An 8,417-nucleotide genomic window follows, 5' to 3' on the forward strand; every position below is an offset into this window, starting at 1 on the left:
AGTTTTTTTTTTTGTGTGTGGTTTTAAAGTTTTTTTTTTCTTTTTTTAAACGAGAGAAAGTAGACAGATACATGTTGGTAAACACTAACTGTCCATACTCACATAGAGACACAGTGTAATCTCTGAGCCCAATATACAGAGAAGGGAGGAAAAAAGCTAGAATTCTATGTATTACTACACAGGGGTCTAGCACCCTCCAGCTTCCAGCAGAGCTAAGGGAGCAGAAGGTTTTTCTTTTTTCCCACAGAGAATGGTGGTGTTGATGCCATAAAGTTTTTGTTGAGACAGGAAAGGATAAAAATGAATTTGGAACAGAGAGGGGTAGAGATTCTTTTCCCACTGAATTCTGCTCAAGGTATTTTCCCCCAAAATAAGTTGTGAGCCATGGTATAAAGGAGAAAAGAGACCTCAAAAACAGGGCGACTGAGCACAAGAGGAGGAGAAAAAAAAGACTGCAACTTGCTCCCAGAGACTGGACAAAATTAAAAAAGGAAGGTTGGAATCCATCAGTGTTCCATTAGTCATCTTCTCCTTCATCTTTCTCTCCTCCCTCCCCCTCAGCATCATCTCCATCTTCTTCACCTTCATCCGCATCCCCTTCTTCATCAGTATCTTCCAATCCTTCCTCCTCTTCATCATCATCTTCTTCTCCTTCCCCTTCCTCATCATCCACGTCCAGAACCAAGTAGTACTGTAATGGATTTGGCCAAATATCATCTTTGATGACCTCTCCTAACTCATCTGCACCTGCATCAGAAGGATCAGTAAACCAGGTGAAGCAGCTTTCTGGTTCCTCATGCTGTCTCTTCCTGCTGGCTTTATTCTGCATTTGATTTGAATGTTTTATCAAATCCTTTCTGGATTTCCATTTGAGTGGACTTTGAAGATGGATCACCACCCTCATTCAGATGAAGTTCTTTGGAGAGAACTTTATTTTCGAAGTCAGGGTTTTCATCACAATAAAAATCTATTCTGTAACCTGAGTTAGTATCTTCAAATTCTGTCACTTCACTCTTGTCAAATAATGCAGTGCCTCTTCATCCTCCTCCCCAAGCAGTGCAGACACTTGTGGATGGTTAACAAATGTTACCCCCAAATTTGGGATTTTGGCCATCAATTCCGACCTCTTCTGAAAAAATGGTTGGCGGAGTTTGTTATATTTCTGTTCTACTTTCAAAATCTCCTCACTGGCTTGTTCGTTAAGTCTGTCTGTTTCATTTTGTACTTCATCAATATGTTCAATTGCTTCTTGCTGTTCTTTTTCTTCGTTGGTCAAGTTTGGAGAAGCAGACGTTTCCTCTGGCCTGGAGGCAGGAGTCAGTCTCGGTTTCTTTGGTTTCTTTGCTTGGGGTGCAAGTGAAGACTGGTGTTTGGGGGCCATGCTGGGAGAAAAGCCAAGAATCCACCCAAGGGAAGACGCTCATACCAGGAGCTCTGAGAACTCTACAGTTTCTTATTTTTTTAATTCAGGGTACAATCAAGGATCACACATTGCATTTAGTTTTCATGCCTAGTCTCCTTTAATATAAAAACAGGTCTGTAGCCTTTTTTTTTCTTTCATGACTGACATTTTTTAAGACTCCAAACAGATTGTTTTGCAGAATGTCCCTAATCTTTGGATTTCAGTTTCCTCATGATTAGATTTAGTTTTTCTTTTTTAATTTGGGGGGACAAAAATACTACATAATTAATGTATCCTTATATACCCCACACCACGATGTACATTATGTCAGTTTGTCCCATCAGTAGTGACATCAAGTTTGATCATTTGGGCAAGGCAGTGTTTGCCAAATTTCCCTATTATAAAGGTATGTATAGTAATCTATGGGATAATACTTTGAGGTTCTGAAAGTATCTTGTTCCCTACAGCTTTTTACCAATGGTTCTGACATCCACTGATGATTCTTGCCCAAATCAGTTATTACAATGGTGATTGTAAATGATTTCATATTTCTATCCTTCCTTCTACATTTATTAGTTGTAATATTCCTATACAAAAAAGCTCCCCCATCTCTCCCATTTTCTTTGTTTACTCTTAATATCTTACGGACACATGGATTCTTTATTAAAAATGAACATGTTGTACACCTTACATTTATACAATGTTATACATCAAATATATATCAATAAAAATTAAAAATAATCATGTGATAATCCACTACTGTCATTACTAATTTTGATCCTTAAATTGTCTCAAATTTGACCAACATGAGACTTTTCAAGCTGGTTCCTGTTTCTTTTGGCAAGTCCCCATCAATTTTTGAGCACTTCCTTGCATTTTTCTATAAGTAAAAAATTTCCTTATTATGAAGAGGGACCAAGATGGTGACATAGAAGGCTCATGAACTTCCTTCCTCCCATGGACACACAGAATGTACAGCCACGTACAGAGCAATTCCTCTGGGAGAAATCCAAAAACTAGCTTAGCGACTTCTACACATCGAGTAGATGAGAAAATACTCACCTCAAAATGGGTAGGAAAGGCTGAGACACACTCTCACCATGAACCTCACCCTCAGTACAGGGCCATACAATTGGGCGGGGAACCCCCAATTCCCACCTTCTCCCTGAGGAGTGAAAGGTTTGGACCCACATCTTGTGCCCCAACTTTTAAGGTTCTCACATCAGGGATGGGTCCCTAAAACACAACAGGGCTTGTGTCCATGAGTCCCACAGGACTACAGCAAACAGAGGAGCAATTCTTAATGGGTCTGTGACTTCCTTTGATCATTAAACTTTCATTTCTCACTGTGCCATCGCTTGGATCTTGTAATATGTTTTTTTAATTGTAGTAAAACACACATCACATTACACTTGCCATCTTTATCATTTTTAAGTGGATATTTGGGTTTCTTCCACCTCTTGGTTATTGTGAATAACGCTGCAATGAACACGGGTGTGCACATATCTCTTTCAGACTCTGCTTTGGATTCTATTGTATATATAACCAGAAGTAAGATTGCCAGATCATATGGTAATTCTATAATTTTTTTGAGGAACCACTTCAAAAACTACTATTTTCCATATCAGCTGTACCATTTTACATTCCTACCTATAGTGCACAAGTGTTCCAATTAATAGGATGTTGGTCACATCCTCACCAACCCTTGTTCATTTACTGTTCTTTTGATAGTGGCTACCCTAACGGGAGAGATGTAATACCTCATTGTGGTTTTGATTTGCCTTTCTCATATTAGTGATGTCGAGCTTTTTCATGTGCTTGTTGGCTATTTGCATATCTTCTTCAGAGAACTGTCTGTTCAAGTCTTTTGCCCGTTTTTAAAATCAGACATTTTTGTTGAGTTGAAGTTCCTTATAAATTCTGGATATTAATGCCTAAACAGATATATGATTTCCAAATATTTTCTCCAATTCCATAGATTGCCTTCCACTCTCTTGATTGTTTCTTTTGATACACAAAAGGTTTTAAGTTTCATGTAGTCCCATTTGTCTAGTTTTGCTTTTGCTGTCAATGCTTTTGGTGTCACACCCAATAAATCATTGTGAAACCCAAAGTCCTAAAGTTTCCTCCTAGTTTTATAGTTTAGGTCATGTGTGTAGGTCTTTAATCCACCTTGAGTTAACTTTTGTATATGGTGTAAGAGTCTAACTTCATTCTTTTGCATGTGGATATCCAGTTTTCTGAGAACCATTTGTTGAAGAGACTGTCCTTTTCCTATGTGTGGTCTTGTACCCTTGTAGAGAATCATTTGGCAATACGGTCAGCCCAACATATCCGAAGGTATTGCACCGGTGGATTCAAGCAGCTGGGGATAGAAAATATTTGGGGGAAAAAGTTCCAGAAAATTCCAAAAAGCAAAATTTGAATTTGCTGTACACTGGTAACTATTTACATTGCATTAGGTATTATAAGTAATCTAGAGATGGTTTAAAGTATATGGGAGGATGTGCATAGGTTATACGCAAATACTTCACCATTTTATATAAGGGACTTGAGCATCCACAGATTTTGGCATCTGTGAGGGTCCTGGAACCAAGCCCCTGCTAATATAAAGGAACGGCTGTATGTGTATGGGTTTATTTCTGGGCTCTCTATCATTGCATTTGGTCTATATATCTGTCTTTATGTCAGTACAACACTGTCTTGATTACTACTCTGCTTTGTAGTATGTTTTGAAATCAGGAAGCATGAGGCCTCCAACTTTGTTCTTCCTTTCCAAGATTGCTTTGGCTATTCGGGATCCCTTGAGATTCCATACCAGTATTGGCTTTTTTTCCTTTCCATTTCTACAAACGTTATTGGTATTTTGATAAGAGATTGTATTGAATCCATAGATCACTTTGGGTAGTATGGACATTTTATTGCTATTGAGTCTTCCAATCCACGAGCACAGAATGTCTTCCCATTCTCTTGTATCTTCTCTGATTACTTTTAGCAACATTTTGTAATTTAGTGTACAAGTCTTTCACCTCCTTAGTTAGGTTTACTCCTAGGTATTTTATTCTTTTTGATGCTATAGCAAATTGGATTGTTTCCTTAGTTTCTTTTTTGATTGGTCACTGTTAGCGTACTGAAATGCAACTGATTTTTCCATGTTGATTTTGTATCCTGAAACTTTGTTGAAATCATTAATTAGTTGTAACAGATTTTACAAATGGATTCTTTAAGATTTTCTACGTAAGATCATGTCATGTGTGAACAGAGATAATTTTTTACTTCTTCTTTTCCAATTTGGATACCTTTTCTTTTTCTTGTCCAACTGCTCTAACCCAGACTTTCCAACATGTGCTTTATCAGTCGGTATAGGCTAAGTTATGCTCTTGTAAAAAACAAACAAACAAACAAAAAAACCAACCCAAATCTCAGTGGCTAAAACAACAAATGTCTATTTTTCATTTACCCTAGTGTTGGGATGTTCTGTGGGATCCAGGCAAAGCAAGGTTCCATCTCTATGTTTTCATGATTTGAAAGGCAGGCCAAAGGGAGCATAGTTCATCACATAATGACTTTTAAAACTTCTGCCTAGAAATGATATATGTCATCTTCACTCACATTGCCACACCTCACTTCAAAGGTGGTGGAAAAGAGCCATCCTACCCTGGGTCCATAAACAAGAGAGCCAGAAATATTTGGTAAACAGCACCAACAACTGCTACACTCTACCCTTCTAGTTACCAAACGTTGATTTCACTTTCTCTACCACAGGCCACGTATACACTACACAACCCCCCTCCTCCACACAGACATTCTCCAAGTCCTGTCCAATCATGACATCATGCTCAAAGTCCAAGAGATCTAGGTGGAGCACAGCTGTCTCTACAGCAAGGGGTATATGTAGTAGTATCAGTATCAGGAGGTGTGGCTTTTTTTGATCTAGAGACCTATGCACCAAGAGGGCAAATTATCTGCCCTTATAACACCAAATATACAATTGGTGGAATAGGAACAGGACAACTACAGTGAACACTCCTATTCAGAAAATAAACAAAACAAAACACATAGAAGTGACTAGTCTCTAGCAATTCTGTCTACAAGATGAACTGTGCAAGGGCACCTTACTTTGGGGGTAAGGAATTCAGAAAAGCTAAAAATAAAAGGACAGGCAAAAGTAGATAAGGCAAATGCATTACAGAAAAGAAAAAGAAAGCAAAGATCCTGTTCTTAATATAAGAAAAAGTAGAATTCAGGCTAAAGAGCATTAAATGAGACAAAAAGAATACACTATAATGCTAAAGGCTACAGTGCACAAAAAAAAATATCAGTTATGAGTATCCATGCACAAAACAACACAGTAGCAACTTTCGTCAAGTGGAAACTCTAAGAAATGCAAGGAGAAATAGACAAAGTATACTAAGATTAGAAAACTCTATTTCTCTCAGTGTGAGACAGATCAAAGAGTCAAAAATAAATGTAAGGATACAGAATACCTAAACAATCAGGTAGATCTTATGCATAAATATCAAACCTTTTATCCTGATAATACCAGATAATACAGAATGTACCTCCTTTTCAGGTGTACATGGAACTTTCATGAAATTGACCATGTTAGGCTACAAAGAAAACCTCAATATTTTCCATATTGCATATTCAGACAGCATATTATTTCTGCATGCCTTTTCCCATCTTTTAACTTACTGAGGTGTAATTTACAAATAATAAAATGTACCCATCTTGTGCACATTTCAATGCTTTTTGACAAATCAATATATCCAAGTAGCCATCACAGCAATCAAAATACAGAAAATTTCCATCATCCCCCCAAACTCCCTTGTACCTCTACAAGAGCCAATCTTCTCTCTCCACATCAGGCAATCAATTTACTTTCCATCACTATAGATTGGGTTTGTGCTTCCTAGAGTTTCATATGTACGGAATCATACAGTATACATTCTTTCGTGTCTGGCTTCTTTTGCTCAGTTTAACAGTTTTAAGATTCATCTATGTTATTGCATTAGTAGTTCATTCTTTTTTTTTTTTTTTTTTGCCGTACGCGGGCCTCTCACTGTTGTGGCCTCTCCTGTTGCAGAGCAACAGGCTCCAGACGCGCAGGCTCAGCGGCCATGGCTCACAGGCCCAGCCGCTCCGCGGCATGTGGGATCTTCCCGGCCTGGTCACGAACCCGCGTCCCCTGCATCGGCAGGTGGACTCTCAACCACTGCGCCACCAGGGAAGCCCAGTAGTTCATTCTTTTTATTGCCAAACAGTATTCCATTGTATGAATGCACAGTTTGTTTATCCATTTACTTGTTTATGGACACTTTGGTTGTTTCCAGTTCCTATCTATTATGAATAAAGATAACATGAACATTGATGTACAAGTCTCTGTGTAGACATGTTTTCATTTCTCTTGGTTAGATTTCCTAGGAGTGGAGTTACTGGGTTGTGTGGAAAGTGTATTTTCCCATTATTTCCAACAGTTTTGTGTCATCCTGATTTAGGCACATCTTGTAAATGCCATATAGCCACAAGATTTTAAAAATAGCCAATCTGAGCATTTGTCTTTTAATAAGGGAACTTAACCCAGGCACATTCATTCATCCTGACTACTGTGTTTGGACTTCTCCCTACCCAACTTAGTTTTCTATTTTCCATTATTTCTTCTTCCCTCCCCTCTTCTGCATTTCTTTTTCCTCTTTTCTTTTAGAATTTACATATAGTGAAGTATACGGATCTCCAGTGGTGTATTCTGCTTTTTTATTTTTAATTTTTTTTGTTAATTGAGCTTCCCTTTTCCACTTTATTTCTGTTGGTTTAGGAGACATACATCTTACATTAGTTAGGATTAGGTTTGGCTATACAATTAAAGTAAAACCCAGGTAGCCTTTTCTAATGTATTGGCACACCTGGTCACTCAATTCCAAAGCCAACACTATCTAACAGTTCTCCCGCAGAAGAAGAACAACTCTCCAGTAAGAGCTCTGATTAAGACTATTTGGCTTGACCCTGATCACCCGTGTTTGAAATAATCACAATGGCAAAGGGAATAAGGAGGTTCTAATTGGTCCAGTTTGACTCTAGGTACCTCATATAAGTGGAATTACAGTATTTGTCTTTTCGTGACTGGCTTATTTCACTTAGCATAATGACGTCAAGGTTCATCCATATTGTAGTATGTGTCAGAATAGTATAAACGCATACTATTCCACTGCATGTATATACCACATTTTGGTTATTCATTCATCTGTTTGGACACACTTGTGTTGCTCCTACCCCTTGGCTATTGTGAATAGTGATGCTAATGAACATGGGTGTACAAATATCTCTTCAAGATCCTGCTTTCAATTCTTTTGTATATATTCCCAGAAGTGGAATTGCTGGATCATATAGTAGTTCTGTTTAAAAATTTTTGAGGAACCGTCATACTATTTTCCATAGCAGCTGTACCATTTTACATTTCCACCAGCAGTACACAGCAGTCCCAACTTCTCCACATCCTCATCAACACTTGTTGTTTATTTATCCTTAACAGCAGCCATCCTACTAGGTATAAGGTGGTATCTCATTGTGATTTCAATTTGCACAATGATTCAATTTCCCTAATGATTAGTGATGTTGAACGTCTTTTCATGGGCTTTTTGGCCATCTATATGTCTTCTTCAGAGAACTGTCTGTTCAAGTCCTTTGCCTATTTTTAAGTCTACCTCATTGTTTTTAAATGCTCATGACATTCCATAGTATAGGCATAACATAGTTAAAACTTTCTGATGGATATTTACATTCTTTTCAATTTTTCTCTATTATAAATAGTGGTGCAGTAAACATCCTTCTATATACACTTCCTTGTAAACATGTGTGAATTTTTTTTACACATTTATCATGCATTTACATCACACTGATCATGTGATGCAAATGCACTGATCATTTTAAAGGAAATCACCTATATGATACCTGTAAATAACCAAAAAATAGAACTGGGCTCACACGATATCTGCAATTTTTATTTTAGTGGATCCTG

The 8,417-nt window shown here is 37.8% G+C and overlaps 1 pseudogene across 1 annotated transcript; it reads right to left on the reverse strand.

Moving 5' to 3' along the window:
• Window positions 1-517: 517 nt before the first annotated feature.
• LOC307182089 (protein SET-like) lies at window positions 518-1,381 on the reverse strand (annotated as a pseudogene). The gene has a single exon. The product of its transcript is annotated as a protein SET-like (transcript).
• Window positions 1,382-8,417: the final 7,036 nt, after the last annotated feature.

Source organism: Stenella coeruleoalba (assembly GCF_951394435.1).
Source record: "Stenella coeruleoalba genome assembly, chromosome: 2".
Lineage (NCBI taxonomy): Eukaryota > Metazoa > Chordata > Mammalia > Artiodactyla > Delphinidae > Stenella > Stenella coeruleoalba.